This window comes from Lepeophtheirus salmonis, chromosome 3, assembly GCF_016086655.4.
Source record: "Lepeophtheirus salmonis chromosome 3, UVic_Lsal_1.4, whole genome shotgun sequence".
NCBI lineage: Eukaryota > Metazoa > Arthropoda > Copepoda > Siphonostomatoida > Caligidae > Lepeophtheirus > Lepeophtheirus salmonis.
Genome location: NC_052133.2, coordinates 34,345,322 through 34,369,369, shown reverse-complemented (window position 1 = coordinate 34,369,369; position 24,048 = coordinate 34,345,322).

Genomic DNA, 24,048 nt, shown 5'->3' with positions numbered 1-24,048 from the left:
ATCCTCATTTTTTTAAAATTGGACAAGCAAAGCGTAGTGCATTATGGAATGGAATCGACGAAACCAAAATTACAAATAATAAATGGATATTTCAGTATCAAGACCATTAACATTTTTCATATTGTCTGCCATCTGGCTTGTATTTTCTATAATCTGTATATCTGTATATAGCTATCATTACTTGTTTAGTTTGCAGAATTTCTATATATATAAAATATTATATTTTTGCTTGAAAAATAGAAATATATTTGACAGTAGACATCCCATTATGATATTTTATTGGGGTCCGATATGACCATTTCAAATATAATTATTTATCAGTTGTAAACAGAAATTTTTGATGAATTTTAATTGCAATTTGCGGTACCTCAAAAAAAATTAATCAATATTATTTATTAATACAAATGAAATATAATTCATCAATTAATTTTTTTTCTCCAATTAATTTAAGAATACCTACATACATTGGTACCTTTACTTTTTAAAACAATCCTCTTGGTTTTTTACTATGCTCATAGATCACAAATATTTTGATTATAAATAAAAAATATTTTGCGTACATGCATAAATATAAATATTGAGACAAATAATTAATCACTAATCAGGCGGTTGGAAGCGATAAGATGGATGTAGCTTATCAATAAATTGATCCTAATCCTAATCTGAGGTATGATACGACATTTTTTTAAACATAGGAAGTGGCAAATTATACGATTAAATTCTAAAATTAAGTTATAAATAATTATATAATATAATTTTATGCAATGAAAGATTTTAATTGTGGTTCTACTGATGTGCAATCTAAAGATAATTATATACCGGGTGGCTTTTTTTAACGATCCCAGTCGTAAATTAAAAATGTACCAAATTTGAAGGGAAATTTTTACTTAAAATTTGTAATGCTTTAACTATGCAAAAAAAAAATATACAAAGATTACTCAAAAAGGCCAACCAGAGCCTTGATGACTTTGTCAAACTCCCCACAGTTTTGTTTATATTTTGCCCCAAGAAGCTGTCTTTCTTGTCTCTGAAAACTTCATTTTGCCATCCTCCCAACCAGTGTTAACTTCGTCACCTATTTTCTGTTTCGTCTCGTCTTTGTCTCATCTTCGTCTTGTCATGTCTCGTCTTCGTCAGCCTATAACCTTCGTCAGCTTTCGTAGACGTCAGAATTTCGTGTGCGTGATAATATTGTCTTCGTTAGACATCGTCATTTTTTCGTCATAGTTATCTTTTATTTCGTCTTCGTAAGAGTTTTGTCTTTTTCTCGTCTTCGTCATAATTTTTGTCAGATTTTCGTCTTCATCAAAGTTTCATCTTCGTCAGAGTTTCCTTTTCAATGGAGACCATTTTTGTAGTTTGATTTATATTTTCTTAGTAATAAATAACGTTTGAAAAATAGGTTTTTAAAGTACAAAAAAATATGTCAATATGGCCCAGAGTAGGTTCATAACCCACAACCAAATTATTGTAATTTGCAAAGGAAACCCTTTTTTGAGACTCTATTTAGTTTTTCTGTCCACAAGTTGTGCAATATACCAGCGGGGAACTTAGTGGGCTCATAACCCAAAGCCATTTCCCTGTTATATGACTTCTAAAGTATAACCAAAAATTTTACTTACATGATCCATTTTACTTCCTACTGAGTTTGTGAAGGCGGTCGCAGGTACTTCCACAAGGTCTGTAGCCCTCCCAAATAAAGGATTTTTTGTTTTTATTAGAAATTTGTTTTCGATATTCTGGCAAATTATGTAGTAGAGCAAAAATTTAATAATTTGAAGTCTTTTTTTTCCAAAATATGTATTATAACAGCTCAATTTAAGAAAGTAGTCTCAGCATTACAATGAGTCATTCCTCTGTGTTGATCGACGTTCCTGAGTAATTTTTGTATTAAAAAACACCTAAGCCTCTGGCTGAAGAGGAGCTGCATGCTGGTCATAAACCACGATCAAAGTTACACTTACCTTTAAAGAGACAACTAAGTATAATACCAAAAAAAGTTCAAGAGTTCTGAGAATAACGACCCATCTTTTCGAGTAGTGTTCACTTGCACAACCCATGAGCTGGGTGTATTATAGGAGATTGAAAGGATCCTTCATGCTCAGGGAAGCGGTGTCGGTGGGCAATGATCCACTTTTTTGAACCTGTGATTATTTGCACAACTCGTGTCTGTGGTGTATTATAGGATATAAAAAGAGGTCCTTCAGGCTCAGGGAAGTGGTGGCTAATGATCCATTTTTTGGACCAGTGGTTCACTTGTAAAACTTGGTTATGTTATAATATATTTGAAGGGATTCCTGACACTAAGGATAGTGATAAAGATTGGTTTTCATTCCTCTTAGGGACTATCATTCCATCTGCACAACTTTTTGGCCTAGATATATTTTGCAAAATAGAATTAAGACTCTCGTGACAATTTCTTATCGTACAATATTTTGATTATGTGAATACTATATCCATTTCAATGAAAAAATACCAGAGTATCAAATTGATTACAATCAAATTGTATCATAATCAAATCCTTAACGACCAAATTTTTTAGCATTGAATTGTTTAATAATCAAATTACCCACAATCATTTCACCTGACAATGTAAATGAAGTTAAAATGATAATTGACCACTCTATTGGAAATTTTATAATTTCATCGGGCATTTTGCACAATGTCGGCTTTAATGGGAATTTTGATTATTTCCCACTTTGACGTTCATTTTGCACAATGCCGGTAACACATACATACATAGACACTTAATTATTAATTTAATTTAATACACTTTAAGCACAGTTTTGTGCTATGAGTTTGTTGTAAGACCATTTGGGAATGTTGCACCAACCATCAGCATCAATAATTGCATTGATATTTTTTGGGTTCGTAATGGTAAGTCATTAGTATTTGTCAGAGTTTCGTCAGTGTCATAATATAATCTTCGACAGATGTTGCATGGTTTAGTCGTAGTTATCTTTTATTTCGTCTCGTCTTCGTTGGAGTTTCGTCTTCGTCAGAGTTTCGTGTTCGTCTCGTTTTCATCATAATTTTAGACGGATTTTCGTGTTCGTCATGAAAAAATGTTTCGTTAACGAAATGATTTCATCCCATCAAGATTGACAAAGTTAACAGTGCTCTCAACAATCCCTATGCAGAAAAAACTGCATAGGTTCAGATCTAGTAAAGAAAGTGATCAACTGATCCTGTTTTAAAAGTGTGTTTTTAAAAAATATAAATATGCTCTTTAGGTACGGTGTATTATGATTTTTTCCTGCATTATTAATACTCAAATCTAGTTCTTTTATACATAGTGTCTATTATATTACTATCAAATATACTTTCAAAGTTCATTTATGCTACTAGTTGGTCCTAAAGCATAAACAATTACTTACAAAAAAAAAAAAAAAAAAAAAAAAAAAAAAAAAAAAAAAACCTGACTTCTCTAGTCCAGGTACATTCGAGAAAAGGACACATGAGCGTGATCGACAAATTATTCGTTGGAACTCATTGTACGCAGTTTCACGCCCCAGTCGTTTCTAGGAAAGGATATATACTGTATATAGACTTCAAAAGACAATTCTTAGGTCAGATAGAGTAAATGTCATGCTATAATGTTTACTTATATTTAATCAGTTTAGCTCGATCAATTAAGTCGTAATTAAGAACTATTATGGGGTAGCTTTAGTTGAAAATTATCATTTTAAAGCAAGATTATTATGGGATAGGCTTAAAAAATACTCAACGTAACGAAAATATATTTTTTTTCAATTATAAAACTTTGACAAATTTTTCCTTATTTATTATTAATCTAAATATTGAATATAACATAATAAAGTGGTAGTAATTTAATTTGCAAATTTGATTTTAAATTAAAATTTTAAAGAGGTATTTTTCCTTGAATCAAGGAAACATAAGCTTTGATGATCTTCGACCACATGCATGAGGAATTCATCAGATACAATAAATCAAATGTTAGTAGACCACTATATTCTTTAATGAGACCAAATCCACGCTCAGCAAGATCATTAATAACTTTTGAATTAATGATAGTATCATGAGCTTATTGGCAGTTATTTCGAGAATTCCATAAGTCAGGATTGTCTCAAGAAATTTCTCTTGAAGGTACAGACTTTGAGAGCATTCATTCAAAGAGCGTTGTTTGTTTGTCTATGGTGTCTCCATGAGAGAGATAAATGGTTTTTCCAAGTTTTTTTTTTTTTTCCTGAACAAGATCACAAACTTAGTCCTGCCCGTACATGAATTCGTTGTGCCAAAGCACATGCCTTGAATTTGATCACGTTATTTTCAGTCATGAACCCCCAAAATTACTTTTTCACCCATAATTGCGTATTTATTTAATCTATTGTTCAGATAATAACAAGAAATTCGCCAATGTCGTGATCATCAAAGCCTTTTTCAAAGCAATATACATAAATCATTTTAAGTTTATGAAGTAAATTTTTGTAGTCATATAAAAGTTCAAAGGTCACATAAAAGGTCAACTTCTTCAAAAAATTTATTTTGCGTATGTACTAGGTTGTGTCCAATTAGGATGACCTGTTAATTCGATCTTCTGTTGTATTTTAATGAGTTTATTATGTTTGTGAAGTTTCAGTCTTGAAAGGTATTTTTTTTTACTTCTATTGCCATTTGAAAATAACTTTTTTAACGACATTTACTATTTGTAAAGGGATTCAGGAATTTCAATTTTAAAATTAGGTTTCTGAACTATGCAAGTTTGAATTTTAATGTTATGTTGTTTACTTTCAAAAGCTTCATTAAAGTTCCTATTCTCAGGTGATACATAAGAATATAATCCTTATTTTTCATATTGAAGAAAAATTAATTATACCCCAACGAAATACTTCGGATACATAAACTATCAGAACCACTATACTTTCCTCCGATTAGCAACATCCACAAATGTTTGATAAAAAAAATAAATACTACTTAAAAGAAGAAACTTTATCTTGATTTGAAAACAATAAATCCTTGAGATATCCTAGATATTTCCCAGTCTTTCAATTAATTCAAACATAATTGAATAAGTAATTGCTCTTCTCAAAATAACCGAATAGTTCTATAGACAGAGAATATATGTCTTTGGATTGGAAGATTTTGATATGATCAGAAGATTGATCTAATCTGACTAAAAAAAAATTACAAATATGTTAAATGATTTCTTATAGAAAGTAATGAGGGTATCAATAACATACAATTTCAAAGGTCAATGATGAAGTTGAAACTATCATGAAATGGCAACTTTCGTTTGATATTATTATCTTTCTCCTGGAAATTGAAAGATGAATAAAAATGAGCAGGGCCCCATCTATATTCTGAATCATGCCTTCTTTTAATATATATTAATATGGCTTCTTTTAAAAGAAAAGTATAGACTAAATAAGTTAGAATTAATTGTATTGTACTATGAAATGGGGTTTCTGAGCGTATATATATGTACATCTTCACTCATAATTAATCTTCATGCAATCTGGATAATGAATTTATATATAGTTGCATCAATCCAAAAATATCCTTTTTTGACCTTTTGTGTGACCTTTGACCTTTTATATGACCTTAAATGTATTTCATTAACTTAAAATGTTACATGTCTGTTGCTTTAAGCATAAAATAGCTTTAATGATCACGAAATTGGCGAAATTTCTTCTTATTACTTTGACAATAGATTAAAAAAATAGGCATTAATGGGTGAAAAAGTAATTTTGGGGATAGGGGGTTTTTTTTGGGCGGATTTTTTTTAGAGTGTTTAAAAAATCATTTTGCATTCGAAAAGTTGGCTAGAATTGAATTTGATTTTACCCCCCTTGAAATTCTAGTATTATATGAAATATCTATAAATGGGGGCTTGCATCTTATATTTATACTTTATGCGCGTTTGTATAGGAAAAAAACAAGCATCTACCTATCAGTATCTAAAAATGTATAGCTATATTTATTAATACAATAGATTAATATTAGTTACCTTGTAACTTTGAACGACTGTATTTAATTCATTTATAGTATATTTTTCAATATATCCTTTATATGTGGGATATACGTCATTGTATCAATATTATATATATTTTTGTAATAAAAAAACTATCATTACAGCGGACAAATCAGTAATGTATTAAGTATAATTGGATATTATTATATATCAGACACAAAATGATCATGTGAAAAAACCGTAAAATCTTATTTTTTTTTATCTTAAATATTGAATTCAATGTATTTAATTATTTTTCTAACAAAACCAAATATGATGCCTTAAAGAAAGTTCTTTTCGGAGATATATTCTAGTAAATATTGAAAAATACTCTTAATTTTTTATATTTTGTAAAGCACCCCCTCCCTACTTTCATATTGCTTGTACAAAGTAATCAATACGATAAAAAAAATGTAATAACGGAGAACTCATTGATACACTTTGAAGAATATCATTAACGTTATTTTTATTTTTGTTATTTGTCCAATCTATACTAAAACGTCATATTATTATTTTGTTGAATTTAACTATTGTCTTAAGAACAACTTATAATTATCTAGTATGACAACAATTTAGAAATCAAATTTTATGTGTGGAGATTTTAAATATTTGCTAGGGTAATATTCCAAAATGTCGACAAATTTTTTTAAATGTTTAAAAGAGGATTCCCCACTCAAAAAGTTAGGGAGTTGCAATGACGTTCACATATTCCAATAAAAACCAGCAGAAGTTAAGATATAACGTAAATATTTTTTAAACACATACTCACTAAACAGTTCCAAATTACAATTTACAGTTGAGCCCAAATGTATTCTTACCCTTTCAATATTTGCCATATCTATATCAAAAATCTTTAATGATTGTTTTTAATTTTCTTTTAATTATATTCTGATAATAATTAATATTTATTGACTAAAAATATAAACTTCTTCTATAAAATATTTTTTTATAACTCGAAAACAATTTTTGCTTGTTTCAAAAGTATTCATATACTTCCAAACAGGTAATAATAACAGAACCATTTTATGTTTTTTTTTATCATGGTGAAGTCTGGAAAGATTAAGAGAGTCTATAAACTAATCGAGAGATCAACAATTTCCTTGAACTATCTTCTGAGGTATACAAGTGTGATTATCCAATTTATTGCTTCATTCTTATTCAACAGTCTACATGACCAAGACCAAGGAGTAGAGTGAGGACATCTATCAGCTTGTAGTCAGTTGCCATAATCAATGTGACTGCTAAAAATACATTTCCATCAAGATTTCTATCCCAAAATCTTCTGTCCAAAGCATCATCACCAAATTCAAAAGAACGGACCATGTCAAGAATAAGAATATTCCTTGACATAGTAGGAAGAACAAGCTGAGCTCTACATAAGTGAGATATGAAGTCTGAGGGGTTGCCAAAAATCCAGCAACAAATCTCAAATCCCTCCAGCAGGGGTTGAAATCAACATGAATTTTGGTTGGACGATCAACTGTGCAAAGGGTTTTGTACAAGAATGGGTTTCGGGGTTGTGCGCCAAGAAAGACTCCATTCCTCAAGAGTAGGCACATAAAGGCCGGGTTGAATTATGCCAATGACCACAAAGATGAAGAATTCAACTTCTGGCGCACTTTGCTATGGTCAAATGAGACAAATGTGGAGTTGTTTAACCACTACCAGCATCGGTACATGTGGCGACAGAAGGTCAAAGCCTTCAACCAAAAAAAAAACTATTCCAACAGTGAAATACGGTGGTGGAAGCATCATGATTTGTGCTTGTCTTGCTGCCAATGGAACTGGGGAACTTCTCAAAATTGATGGAACCATGAAAAAGGAAGAATACATCGAGATTCTTTAAAAGCATTTACATTTGCTTGAGCTTGGAAGGCATTGGTGGTTCCAGCAAGACAATTACCCAAAGCACACATCCAAAAAGTTCAAGAATATTTGAAAAAAGCCAGAAGCCATGTCACAAAGTATTAAGTCATTTTACTCTCTGGTTATGAATACTTATGAAACTGCAAAAATGATATTTTGTTAACTTACTCCGTAAAATGAATAATTTTTTAGTTATGAGTAGTTTTTGATTGACAAGGGTTCTAAATGAGTTTGAGAATCCAACATGAACATTTAATGATCTTTTCTTGGCATTTTTTTGAAGGAAATAATATTTTGGGCTCAAATTTATATGTAATAACAGAATATAAATGCATTGCAAACCAGATTATGGAGAAAAGAAAAGCAAATTATCTTTAAGAATCTAGAACTCTTCCACTTATTTTCCAATGATAGAAAAGACTAACAAATAATAAGGTAATTAGTTGTGATTTTTAAGTGTCCAGGTTAAATAATTATCCATATAAGCCGTACATCACGAACTCCACATTATAAATGGAATAGATATCAATACAATTGAGAGGAGCGATGTCTCCGTTATTTACATCAAGGACACTGAAGGTATTTTATTAAAGAAATTGTTTTTCTTTGATTAAAAGACGAAGCAGAGTTGACTTATTGACAGAAGCCATTTATGTATATAGACACTGATTAATGATATCAAAAGTCACTATCACATACCTTTATGTAGAGAGATATCTTTGCAATGAACGATCTTTCCTTTAAATTAGATGATATCCACTGAATGAGGCACAGAGAGGAAAGAGGTAAGAATTGTTTGTATATTTTGCAATTTTTAATGCAGGCTTAGATACTTTCAATAATTTGTTTCCTAATAAATTAGAAAAATAGGGGATAATTCAACGCCCGGGCAACATGGCGTATTAGTTACCTAAGACAAATAATTCCAAAGTATTTTTTATTTAGTATAATAATTAATAGTCATTTATTAATGTTTTCGAAACTAACCAAAAGTAGGATACTAGATACACCAGGAGACGACTAGATACAGGGTAGGATTAGACATGTTACAACATGAGAAAACATGTGAAAACTGACATTTGTTATATTCAAGAATTAATTGAATTAAGATAAACAAATAAAACATTTACAGAAATAGAGCATAGTTAATAATAAAATTAAAAAAATATTTTTTTTTTGACTATTTACTGTCATTGATAATTTAAGTATATCATGAAATTACACAAAAACAAAATATTATTAAATATAATATATTTATATAGTACGAGTATATATAATAAAAATGAGGCGTAACAAGTCTTCTCCATAGTGTTGGAATCAGAATAAATTATGTGAGCTGAATATATAAACTAGTAATATATTACAAGCAAGTTAATTAACTGAACAACATGTTAGACTATAACATTTACTAAAATTTCTATTATAAATCTCACGTTTTATAATAGAAATATATCTCAAATAACAGTAACCTAAAATGTTTACTTTCTGTCTCAAAAATTTCAATGTTGAAATTCTCTATAATTGTAAGTATTAGGCAACCCGGCTTTTATGTTGATTTGATAAACAAAGGAAGCCATTCAACTGTATAATAACAGGGTGGTTAGATAATTATACATTTTAAAGCTATTGGGAGTGTAACATGATTCCTCCGTAAAAATTATCCTCACTCTCCCCTATATCTATAAAATCCTTTATCCACTGCAAGACGCCTTGTTGGAGGCAAATTTTTAATATATTAGGTAGTTGTTAAGAAAAATTAACAAATTTCCCAAAAATCTTAGAGAATTTTATTGAATGGCTTTGAAATAAAACTACTTAAGTTATTTAGATATAAAAACAAAATGCTATTATCTTATAATTTTTGATTGTTTTTGCCTCTCACAATATGACCGACTTCTAGAATTAAAAAAAATCACATAAACACCTTTTATTATAAATATATTAGTGTGTGTATTAACTATATATCAAATAAAATAACATCTACTAAATATTCGATGGAACACATCACTATCGCACAAAGTTTATGTTTATTTAATTTTTAACCATCAATTTTTCTACAGCTCTTACTGCTCATCAAAGACATGGCTCTTCATTAATGTTTTGAAAGTTATTTGGTTCTAAAAATGTCGTACATCAAGGAAAACTTCCCTGCAAACTCCTCCTATTGGGACAATGGGGTTATTAAATATTTCTATTTTTGACAACAATGTATTTTATAAAAAAAGTTATACATTTTGCTTACATTATATCAAATTTCCCGACTTTAATCCCATTTTTCTTACTGCCAATTCCATGGGGGATCACAACTGTTTGTAAGCGTTGCTACATGCCTCCCTTTAGTGAGCAATTCTCTATTATGTAATAAAGAATATTCCAAAAATTGGTAAGTTAGTAAACTACTAATCATTTTGGACATTTTTTTTCTTTTTTTTTTAGAGGAAAGTTTGTAAGATAAAAACAAGATGACAATGTAGGAATAGACAACTGTACAATTGCTATTTCTTTGTTATCAATGTTATTTTATGTGGATAGAAAAAATTAGAATTAATTTTCTTTTGAATGTATATACTCTATAATATGAATGATTAATAAATAGAAACTGAGGGTTAATGAATATAACATTGTTGTTTGATAAACGTATTTTTACTAGAATTTTCTCTATGAATATTTAATGAATACAGGTCAGAATAGAGACAATATTGAAAAAAGATTTTGCTACAAGATATCATTAACAGATATATTAATGTTATAGCATACATATTTGATCTACTCAAGTGCTCAATTTTTAGAGTAATTTATTTGATTGTAGAAATCCATTTATTTATGGAGACAAAAGCCAAAAACAAAAACAATTTTTATCAGAATTTTAACAAACAAACAAGGATAATTGTAGATCAAAATTAACCATGATCAAATAATTTGTACACAAATTTATAGCAATAACCAGTTTAATTCAGCTTTCATCTTCTAAAATCAAACTACATAAATTTCAATAAACTAGAATGAATCATACATAACCATAATACTATTATTATTATGCCATAAATACTTATTGGTATGATTTATAAAAATTAAAGTTTATTATATTTTTTAGATAGTATATTATTTAGTTTTAAAACTGAATGTTTATTTTGTCCTCGGTTAATTTTATTAAAATTAATATTTTAGAAAGATTTTGACATTTGATACATTTATATTTAAGTAATTTAATTTCAAGTTAAAATGTTTAGATATGTTTTATATTATACAAATTTCCTTCATTATATCTAGTTATTGATTTATGTTTTATATAGATATAGGGAATAAGTACCTTACTGGAAAAAAAATACGGAAGGTTTATTCTAATTGCCACTCAACCTCTTACAATTTCAACACATTGAATTATATATTTTTTTATATGTTAATTAATGGAAATATCAACATACTTGTAAAGTCATAATATAAAGTACTATTACTTAAAAGAAGTTAGTTGCTTTGTTAAATGAGTTTAATATTTAAACAAAATTTACTTTTTTATAAGTAAATAGCAAACTATTTTTAATAGCCAAAACCAATCGTTTTAATTTATTCAAGCAACTGTAATTAATTACTTAATTATTCAGGACAATTTATCAGAAGTGTAATTTCACACTGTTGATTCATGATTTTGATATATTTTATATACATGAGTAAAATAAATTTCTATATTTATTATTTATAAAATACCTATCATAATTGTGTCACATTATAAAATAATATTTATTAAACAATATGCTTAGAATAAGCAACTAATTCATTGGATGTGCTTAACTTCGTAGATTCAGTAGTTTAATATATTCAACAATATTTTTTTAATTTTATAATCGGAAAGAATTGGCTAACTACCAACGGATTTTGTGCCCTTTTTAGGTTTCTATTTGGATGAAAGGTGGCGTGGTACAGTCCAATCTCTTATACCTTCAAATTATTTTATTTCTTAATCTATATAAACCTCGAAAGTTTTTAAAAACATATTTTTTTTTTCAAGAAACAAATCTTAAATAACTTCTTTAACAGGCTTTTTTTAAAGTACTATTTAAAAAAAATAAAGATGTATATTTTTACTTTAATTCAAAAAACAAGATTATAATCATTAATCCCTAAAAATAGGAAATTACATCTAAAAGAAAAGAAAAAACTTCATAATTGTAACCAATTTTGTTCAATTCATAAATCTTGAAATTTTTTTTTTAATTGAAAACTTTCTTTTAAATTTGTATTACTGTTTGGGTTTCGTTACTTCTTTTTAAAGTAGGAGTATGAATCCTTGATATGCACTTATAAATCTATCAGTAGACCAAAAAATCATAATTTTCTTGTAATTTGAAATAAATTTGAAATTTATGCAATACTATACTATTCCAAATTGAGTTCACAAATGGTGTGAGATAAAGGTATTCATGCTTTTTGGGGGACATGGAAAGCCAAATACAAATTGTCATCCTTCAAAATGTTTTCTCTACAGTGGTACTTCTCAGTAGTATTGTAAAATATGATAAAAATAAACTATGTCGTTGATTGGGAGTAGTTTTGTTTTAAGAGTTATAACTATAGTTTTGAATGATATCTTAGAGTACTTTAAGTAATAGGTACACTGTTTTTGGTATCATGGTTTTGTTTAATTCATAATTAAAATAATTTATGCGCTATGTGTAAAAAAAAAAAAAAATATGGAAGAACTCGAAATACCATATATAACATTAGGATATCCACAATTTTAATATTTAGAGAACCTTGATTTTCAACACCACTGATCAGGGGAACACGATTAGCTTTATGTGATGAACCAAAAAACAACGTAATTTTTTTTACAGCTTTTTTCGTCATTTAACTCTATTTTATTTAAAACAGCTGATTCCCAACTCTACGTATTTATGCACTTTACCATTTTGCACGTCTGTATATGATTAAGGGGGATAAAACCTCATTTTGTAGCTACCATTAGTTTTTATGAATTATCCTTTTTCTTTTTGAAAGTCGTGTGTTCGAGTGGACAAAAAACTCCACGTAGAAAATAAGTAGATAAGTGTACAACAAACAAAAAAATGCTGTTAATGTTTATGTGGTCAGGAAAAAACAATTCCTTTTTACAACAACGTACAGTTGCATATCAATAAACTAACATTTTACAAAGTATACAGAATATAAATTTAGTTGTGAATATTTTGTTTATGATTTTTTTTAATTTGAAAAAATGAATAATTTTTTTACTTTATTATAATTTTATTAATAATTTACTAAGTCAAATCTGAATAATACTACTTTATTACAGAAACAGTAATTCTAACTCTATGAGTGACTCTGGATATAAGCAACATTAGTAATAAATTATTCAAATAAAGGTAACTACTATTGTTACAATACATTAACTCCAAAAATATGTCTATAAATAATATTTATCTCCTTGACTCTCTATAATTTCCTTTATTCATAATGGAATTTATAATTATATAGCTAGTGTTATTGAACAATAAATATTTATCGAAGTTAATTCTATGAAAAACAAAGAAAACGACAATGAAAACTCGATAGAGCGCAAACCTCTGACTAAAATCAATTTCCCTTTTTATGATTGATTATGCGTTTTTGACGTTTTTGTTGTGATCTTGATCACTCAAAATTGAGTTTGAGTTTTTTATCTGGATTTGTTCAAAAATTATGGTTGATTTTGTATTTTAAATGTTTGTATGCCCTTTACCGCTCCTAATTTACCAAATTTGGTATGGAGCTTTTTCTGTAATCCTGCTTATAAACAAATAAACCGAAGCAAAAACATAACCTTCCATCATTTTCGTTGGCAGAGATAATGACTCTTTTATAGAATAAAACTTAATTGTGATTAAGTGTTATTTCATTTCAGCTGTTCATTTCTATATTTTTCCCCCCCTTATCAGTATTCTGAACGTTAAGTGACTTAATTCCAATTAGCATTTGTTAATTTGTGAACCATTCCTAACAATAACTTAATTATAATTCGATAATTGACCAATTATCAAATGATTTTAGGGCATTTATTCTATTTTTTAAAAGAAAGGTTGCGAAATACAACAAAGCTAACGATGTCTCCGGTGTCCTTTCATTCATTATTTTAAGGTGAAGATAAATAAAGATTGCACTGCTTCCCTTTTTGAAAAGTGACCGGTTGATGATATGTAGCTCAGTATATACTAATGCCTACAAAGTTGATAAAATTAAAGTGCACTCAAGAAGTTATCTTTTCTAGATATCTTATGGCTATACAATGCCTATAAATCTAAATGCTGTGGGGGGAGATATCACTCAATATTTATTCAACATATCTTCATTAATGAAGGAATTTTTGAGTTGATCTCTACCACTTTTGGACTTAAATCCTTGCATTTTTAACCAAGTTATAAATAAAGAAAACCTAACATCAAATAATTTATACGGTATCAAGTTTCTCTTTTTTTGTTTTTGTTTTTAAAATCATTATTATTTTAGACTTTAATTTTTGTATCCTTTTATAATGTCTTGATTTAGAATGATTAAACTGCTTATCGCTCTGCTTATAAATATATATTTGGTATATGTTAACCAATAATACAATGCACCATCCTATCAAATTGTAAAAGCAAAAACTGTTTAATAAAAAATTACCAATATGGAAATATACATATACAGAATTAAATGTATCAAGTGGTGGATGACCTAAGGATTAAATTATCTACATAAGAAGTAAGAACATTAATAATTGTCACGTGACTTTATTAAGACAAAAGAAAAAGGGTTGTTGGTTAAATACCTTAGCAAAAAATATTTAGAAAAACTTTTTCATGCTTCTTATATTGTTTTAACAACTGATATGCCATCATTTCTTTGACATATTACATTAGGCAGCAAAGTTCAGATCTTGAAACGCCCACAAACAAAAATCCAGATATATTATTCTTATTTAAGCCATAGAATGTTTCAAAATCAAATATAAATAAGGAAATTAGATTACTTACATCTAATCAATAATACTTTGGACATCCAAATATTTAAATTTTAAATCTCCCTCCCTCTCAAATATTAATCACTCATTACAATTACTCAAATAATCTACTTAATTAAAATTTATTTCGAAGCATTTTCACGCAACCTTACAATGCTTATTTATTAAATATTATGTAAGATAATTAAAAAAAATATTATCCTTCATTTTACTGGATTCTTGTATGATAATACATAATTTGTTGGAATGGTATTCAACCCCCCCCCCCTAGATAAGTTAATGAATAGTTTATCTTTTAAATGCTGGATGATTTATTTTTTGTTTATTTCTCCTTAAGTTTACATTTATTTAGTTATTTCCTTCCAAAATATGACTCTGAATCGAAACTATCGCATAAAAAGTGATTTAAAAAAAAGCTTAAATACCAAACCTACAGCGATTGAAAATCATAACTGTCATTTTTGAGTTCCATGCCTTAAATAACTATAATAAATGTGGGTTTCAGACGGCGAAGGAAAATGCTGTTGCATAGTGTCACATGATACTATAAACAGAATGTAATCAGTTATTTGTTCCTTTAAAACTCCGTTTCTCAAACATTGCGAGTTGCATTATCCCTATGTTAGAATTTGATAAAGGACTTTACCCACCTATTTTTCTATTTAAGTCAGTGGTGTTCCTCATTTCATTCCAAAAGAGAGCATTTTCAAACTTGTTAGAAATATTTTCACAAGAAAAAAAAAATGGAGGCGAAATTAACTGACATTGCATAACCATAAAGTGATTTTGTGGCTTTTTCTGTTTCTTTTTGGAAGAAAGGTTGCATGATACAATACATGTAACAACGTGTAAGGAACTGTCTTACATACTAACGAATATAGTCGTATCATGTATGTACTTATAATTGTTGTCAATTTTTAAAATAATATAAGGTTTTATTTACATACATTTTGTGTAACTTGTATCAAGTGTTTGAATATATTGATAACATAAATCAAATGCATTTTCAACAATAAATTGAAGCATGCTATAACTACGCCTTATTCTACATTACATATTGTGCTAATTGAATGTTATGTTAATGAGGGGTTTACAGTAATTGCTGACAACTGTTTTAGAAGAAAAAGACTTTCACAAATACAAGTGAAAATATAAATGAAAGGTTAAAATCTTGTTATTTTGGACGCAATTTTATAAAAACAAAAATATATAAATTAATTTAAAACAAGAAAAAATAATATGTCATAAAAATTCAGTAATGAAGTTCTGTTCCTTATTAATATTTTTTTATATTAAAGGATATAAATTATTATATTCGCTTAGAAATACAAACTTCAGGATCTTTATCAAAATGACAATTCATACAAATTAATTAATTACTAAATATCATATTTGAATCAAAAATTACTTCAGATTATATCAACAATCAAACACATTTATATTAAATTATTTGTGTTTATCATTTTAAAGAATGTCATGCATATTTTTGGCATTAAATGTTGTTAAATTATAAATTAGTTAATTTGTTAATTGGCTATTATAATTGAGAAGTTTTATTTGAAAAATAGAGGATTTATTCTTCTCCATTTAGATTGAAATTCAAAACGAAAAGAGAGAGAGGACTTTTTGAACCAAATCCCAATCATTAACATTTTAGCCTTTGCATGATAATTCACAAAATAATAGTTGTTTAGATTAACGTGGGACGTATCGAGTTATAAACCCCAAAAACAACGGTTCAGCAGAACTAAGTGTTTTTATTACTTTGTTATTGCGCCACTATTAAAAGTGTGTGTCTCATTGTCCAGATCCAAACCCCTGAATGGGTTGACCAAGGGGGAAACCCCTTCAAAAATGTAAACTAAATGGACACAAAATCAATCAAGGAAACACTTCCTTCCTTCACAAAGTGGAGAAGGCACAGAAAAAAATAATTTGAACTTGACTCTAATAGTTAATAATATATTCCTCTACAATGAACACCTGAAGTTCACTCTCCAGTCTGAGAAAAGAAATAGGATGAACTTGGCTACTTTTTAACGACAGATGATAATTAACACTGTAATATTTTTTTCTACAAATTATAATTATAATTTTTTTATTAGTTATATAATCATATTGTATACACAAGTAAGCTTAATGAATGGATTTTTAGGAAGACCTATTTCAAAGGAGATCAGACTAATAAACATACCTATAATTTACAGTGGTATATACCCATGATCCATGGCATAACTTTTTATATACATACATACGTGTTAGAGCATATAACAGGAAACAAAAAGTGAGCTATCACAGAATTAGTGACCACTTCTAAATATATGTCCTTGCATAAGTATGAATTTTCCCTGGCCGAAATGATTTCTGTACGAAGAAAAAATGTTTCAAGTTCTTATTTCATTTATTATTTAGTAGTTACACAGCCATGTAGACTAAAATTTTAATTAAAAATTAAAATACAGCATTTTTCTATACTAGTATGAAAATAAAAAAATAGGAAAAAGAGTCTAGTTAGATTACAAAACAGCTTTCGTTGATATTTTTCAGAGAAAAATCCACTTTCCTTCATTAGGTTCTCTTTTTGGGGGTAAAAATATGTATATGAGGCAATCAGGGTTATGATTACAAGATCGGATATGTGAGGAAGACAGATTCTTACAACAACTAATTAGAAGAAGATTAAATTTTGACCTTTGAATAATTCCCTTTGAATCTTACAATAAATGAGAAATACTTTTGTGCCAAATTGTTAAATATTGATCGACAATTTATGTAAAAGGTTGGACGTATAATCAATGGTAGTGATCAAGAGATGTCGCTTTCTAACAAGACTCATGAAGATTTTGCAAACTTCAAAATTACTCTAACTACTAATGTGGACATTCAACGATCTTTTGTTTACTTTTGTTTGTAGTATCATATGTAACAACTTCTAAGGAAAAATAAAATTTTATTTAGATAAAATATCTATTTCAATGCTAAGGTGCTAAACATCCCAAAGAAGTACTCACATTAGGATTAAAAGGGAAGTAACACAGGGTTAACATTTTTTATTTATGAAATGAGCAGTATAAAAACAGTAATATTTTCAATCGTTTGTAAACATCAGGCTCCAATAACAAGCTTTTTATATATTTTTATTTCTAAGATGTTTCAGGTACAAAAAATGTTAATTCAAAAGTAATAATTTAGTAGACCTTTAATCATAGCTACAATATTTTCTTTGTAAAGAATAGGATCCTTCAAAGAAACGACTATATTTGCTTTGCATTCCCTAATTACAGTAACATCATTCTTAGAACAGATAAAAAGTGTTTTTAGAAACAACGGAATAAAGAAAATTACAAAAAGATCAGATATTGTCTTAACCAACTTTTTTTATTATCGAAAGTCTAAGACCCGACTTTGTTAACAGTTCATTCTTGTAGAATGTCTTAGATTTCATAGTTCTTTCAAATGCTTGGATTAATTTTTGAACCTTTTTAAACTGTATTTGTTAAAAAATTGAATTTTGGGTATGCATTTCTCTTGCATCGATTAAAAAACTATTTTTAACTTGGGGAATTTAAGTATAAAGAACTATCCAATAGTCGTAAAACAAAAAGATTTTTAAAGCTGGCAAAACAAGATGAAGCAAGATATAATTCCTTTAAAATACACTAATCTACACAGCTCCAACAATAATCCTACTAATCAAATGACATGCTCTTTTAATCTATTTGGATGCAAGGTTGATATGTTATACATATGTATATTGTTAATAAATGATACTTAGGTATATTTAAGTATATTTCATTTGAACAAAATTTAATAAAAGTATACATTTAGAAATGGAAGAGTATGCATTGTATGTGCTTGTTTTTAGGCACTTACAATTAATCAAAACAGTTGGTGCTTCTTCAAATAAATACAAAATTACATATTTTAAATGGGAGATTCAATGTCAAACTTAATAAAAATAATATTATACAAATTAAATTGAATTTGCTCCTTTTATTCCCAAAGATTTATCACACAGTTCTGATGAACCTAATTTAGATTTAGTTTGTTATTAGTATTTAGATACAAGACCTAAGAATTAATATGAATAAATTAATTCCTTCAAATATCTTTAAAAAAGTAGAATGAGATAAAAATATGCAAATAGTTAAAAAAAAAAAAAAATAATAAAAGTGTAATTTGATAAATATCGCTGATGTGAGTAACATTTTAATTAATTAAATTTCATTTTGAAAATTGCCTAATTACTTATATTTCAACGTTGAGTACTATTATTATAGAATACTTTTAATTATTCCCACTTTTAAGACATGTTTTGACTTATTACTTATTAAATGCTTTGATTTGTTTCTACCTCAAACTATAAGGAACTATTAATGAACCAAACTTCTCCAGCACTTTTTTTTTTCAAAAATTCCTTTTTCCACCTGCATTTTAACATTATTTAGTGATAGTACATCTATACTTTATTTTCCATTGATTGATTTGGTACAAGATTTTGTGGAAAAAATTATAAAATGTACATTGTAGCAGGATAGAAAAATGAAACTTGCATTTTCTTTTTATTCTCGAGAATGTATTAATCTATTAGAAAATGTTATAATCAAAACTGTATAATAATTTATTGCCAATTTCTGTATTTTTTAAGCAAAACATCATTTCTTGTAAATTAGATAATATTTATCCGAGAAGGAAAGAAAATGTATCAATACATTTTCCTTCAATTCTCAAGAAATGATCAATCAAGTCCATTTTTGCTTTTAAACAACCATCATTGATCAAGTATTGTACTCGGCATTAAAATGTAAAACAATTGAAGATAGGATAATAAATTATTTTTATACTATTGTTATACTTTTATAACTTAAACAAAAATCCTTCTCATTAATTTTTAATAGATACATATGTAATTAAATCAAATACTAATAAATTGGTAAGTCGATAACATATTACAAACAATTTAATTTAAGTAAACGTAAATTTGTTAAAAAAGTTGACAAGTACCTATCTACATAATTTTTATGTAGCATATCCATTAAGGTGACCATAAAATCGTTCCTTTTTTTTGGAAAAGTAAGTCACTTGGGTTAAAAAATGATTCCTAATTGTACAAAAAACATTTAAAAAAGTTTCAACAAATATGAAAAATATTTTGTGGTAGCTCAATGGCCCTAAAGTTTTGAAAATTTTCAATTTTAAAGAAAAAACTGATTATACTTCAAATCAAAGATTGTTTGTAAAAACAATTCGTTGAACCTACTAAATTTTCAATAAAATATATTTTTTAATTATTTCAATAAAAGTAATATTTATATGTTCAAAATAACCTCAATTGAAGTTGAGTTAAATTTAACTAATGATTCTTTTTTCATTTCTTTAGCATATTGTAACCCAACTTTTGGACTGATACATATGAAAACGCTTAAGTCACATAATCCTAGTTGAAGATAGTACCTATAAAAAACATATCACTTGGATACATTATTGTTAATTTTTATGAGTTATAAATTAAACAAAGAGTGCATACATATTTAGTAAAAACAACAACAATTTGTTTTGAGACTACAAGTATAAATACCAGCAATAATAATGGAACTTGTGTTCTACTTCAAAAATTACTTGGCAAAAAATTTCTACCATATGCTTGAAGACACCATATAATGGAATAAGTTATATGAACTGTTTTCCAAGAGTGTATGGGTGCCACCTCATCACCAGATGTTCTTTTGTTCAAAAAATTCAAAGAAAATGGGTCATCAATCAACAAAACTAACTAAAGGGCCGGACTTACAGATGAAGAGGTGCCCAATCTTTTGAAAGGCATGAGAGTACTATTGAAATTGAAAAGATAATCTTAACTTTTTTTCAAGAGACGAAAATAGAGACCTATTAAAACTATTGATTAATTTTTTATCGATGCCCCTGAGTGTGGAGTTAAGTTCATGTCACCTGGTGCAATGCACCATGTCTGTTGGCTTTCAAAAGTGATATATAGTCTCATAATTTGGATATTTAAATTATAATTCAAATTTACTCCAAGGAAAGAACGAGGATTACGTGATATTTGTGTTTTCATTGTAAAATTATACATCAAAACTTGGGCCAATGCATCCAATTCTCATTTGAACGATCTCACTCTAATGAAGTTTGTTAATTGAATATTCTTCTATTGATAAGTATATTTCCAAATTAGCCTCTTCCAAATTTATCAGAGGAACTCGTTGTACTCACATGACGATGATAAAGAAAGTTATACTACAAAAACAAAAAAGTTTAGCTCTCTCAAAAAAACTTCAACAATGATTTTTTACTACAAATATTAAAAACCAGGTCACAAAGAAGTAAAAAAAAAATCTCGAAATTTTCGAGCTCCCTTATAGTTCTTTAGAACGTGACCCAGTACATTGAAATGGTTGGAAAGACTACATGAATATACACAGAATAACAATAACAAATGACAAATGACGAGCCGGAACATCAATGTCTTCTACCAATCGTGAAAGACTATCGAAGGATCTAACCCAACGCAAATAAGAATATACTTATCAAAAGTCTTTAGCATTTTTCAAAAACTTACAATAAATAATTATAAATTATTTAATATCTATGATATTATAAAAATATTGGTCTGAAAATATATATGTATCCAAAAATTAAATAATCATTTGAACTATATAAATCTTCTGTCTAAATATATAAATAGAATAAGAACTTATTCATTTATTTGATATATCATCAAGAAAAAGAACAAAAATGTATCCAAATGATATATTTTTTCGTAAGTATAAAGTACGTGACCTAGATTTTTATTGTTGGTTTTATGTATTAAAATTGAATAAGAATGATCACTTTACGTGAAAAGGTTATTAAAAGGTCACTAAGGCCATGGTAATTAAAATCTAATTATTTTCGTTGAGTTTGTGACTTAAGGGTAATTGCAAATTTTCATATTTATCAGTCCAAAAGTTGGGTTGCAATATGCAAAATAAATAAAAAATGAATCATAAGCTAAATTTAAATCAACTTCAATTGAGCTTATTTTGAACATATAAATATTATTTTTATTAAATAGTAGTAGGTGAAGCCGCAAGACTTGATGGATGCCTTTAAGGTCAAACCAACGATGAAAATGTCTGAGTACGCCAAGAAGGAGAGGTCCCATTAGTCTACTGTGGACAAGGCCATCCAAAAGGCTGGAGGAAGGTCGCTTAGAAGAATTAAGAGGCAACTCTTGTCCCAACATCAAGAAGAACTCTGTCTTCAGCGATGTTAACAACTGCTGAATGATCTGAAGCACCACAGCAACAGAGTAATTTTTTTCTTTGGCAAGGCTGACAACAGGATCAGGATAGTCACCAGCACCAAACATCCGGCCTCTGTGATGATGTTGGGGGTTGTAACATCAACGGGAGAAAGACTGCCTTCAACTTATTTTGCTAATGGATACCGGTTACCTGCGGCCGATTACTTGATGTTGTTGAAAGAAAATGTGGTCCCATAGATCACCAAGATCATGGAGAAGTCCAACAATGCCACGTACGTATTTCAGCAGGACAGGGCTCTGGCCCATACTGCTGATATTGTACAAGAGTGGATGGGTAGCAACATTAATTTCTGCTCCAAGAACCTTTGGCCCCCTCAGATTCCATATCTGAATCCACTGGATTATTCCATATGGTAGCATATTGAGAAGAAGGCCTGCAATGTACGTTACCCGAAAATTGATGCCCTGTAAGCCTACGTTAACCAAACCAGTAGTCGAGGACCATTAAAAGGAATACGTTGCCAATTTGTGCAAGGAGTTCCAGAGACGGTTGGAGGCTGTCATTGAGGCTGATGTTGGCCAAATTCATAATTAATGAACATTGTTATAGTAAAAAAATATAAAATAAAATTTTCTATGTACAACATCATCCTGATCAATTATGAGTATTTTAATGACTACATAGAAGCAGGTCTTAGTGTTTTTTCTACATCCGGTATGAAAGTTCATCCTTTCTTCATGGAATCTTATCAATATGATATATGATTTATTAAATTAATAAAGCGTTTTATACATTAATGAGTAGAAACATATCAGCATATCAAATTCACATTGATTAAAAAATAGATTTACATTGTTAGAATAAAAATGTATTTAATTACTAATTTTCTGAAATATATCTTTTAATTGTTTTATTGACAAGCCTAGTCTATAAACTTCGTAAATTGATAAGTTTTCAGTATAGATAAGTGTTGTATTTCCAATTGATTTATGTATGTTTAGGATTTAATGTAACAAAGAAAAATACTTTCATATTCTGAGGGTTTAATTGGCCTACACAAACTGGGTATTTCAGATAAACCCTATATTTTTTACTGTTCGGAAAATTTTCAAAAAAATATTTTTTACTGGAAAATCACGATCTACTAAAATGGAATTATTTTGATCTATTCATAATATTGTTAACTTAAACTTAACATTACCTAAATAGAAACAAGAAATGTTCATGGAGTATAAAACTTATTGCAACACATTCCACCCACATATTATGTGCGTTCAGAACTTTTTTTTAGCAGTTGTATTATTTGTCTACAGACTGAAAACACGTTCAAGTAATAAAAATTTCAATTATTTGAGCTTCTAATGGGCCTCTTTCAAGTCTTGATATGATGTGTATATCTAATATAATATTATCAATTATCATATATTTATTCAGCAACACTCGATAACAAAAATATTATATTTCAGTTCTTGTAAAAATTGGATTTTATTCACAATTATTATAATTTATTTATTTATTATGATTTTGTGTATAATATTTACCTATGTAAAAATGAATACCATTATCACATCCTATCTAAAGGACTCAATGACTTCCTTCAAGAGTCTTCTTTCCCTATTCTATTCCTTGATATAAAAATATACTTTTGTTAACATATTAAAGCATAGTGTTTATTTTTCAAAACGCTAGAAAGTGAAGATATGCTAGGATTTTACTCGGGTTTCCAAATTAACAAAAACAGTCTAAAGGCGCAATGCCAAATGTGTATGTATATTTTTTAAATATACCCATACAAAAATAAATAATTTTTATACTAAAGAAGAAATAGTACATTGTGAGAAAGGTTTTGTGACCATGAAAATTTAAATGTAACGATTATTAAGTGATAAGTTTCTTAAACAAAAAAAAAAATATTATTTGGTTTTGTACAAGTGTAAGTAAATATATAATAAAATAAAATTATAACAGTTATT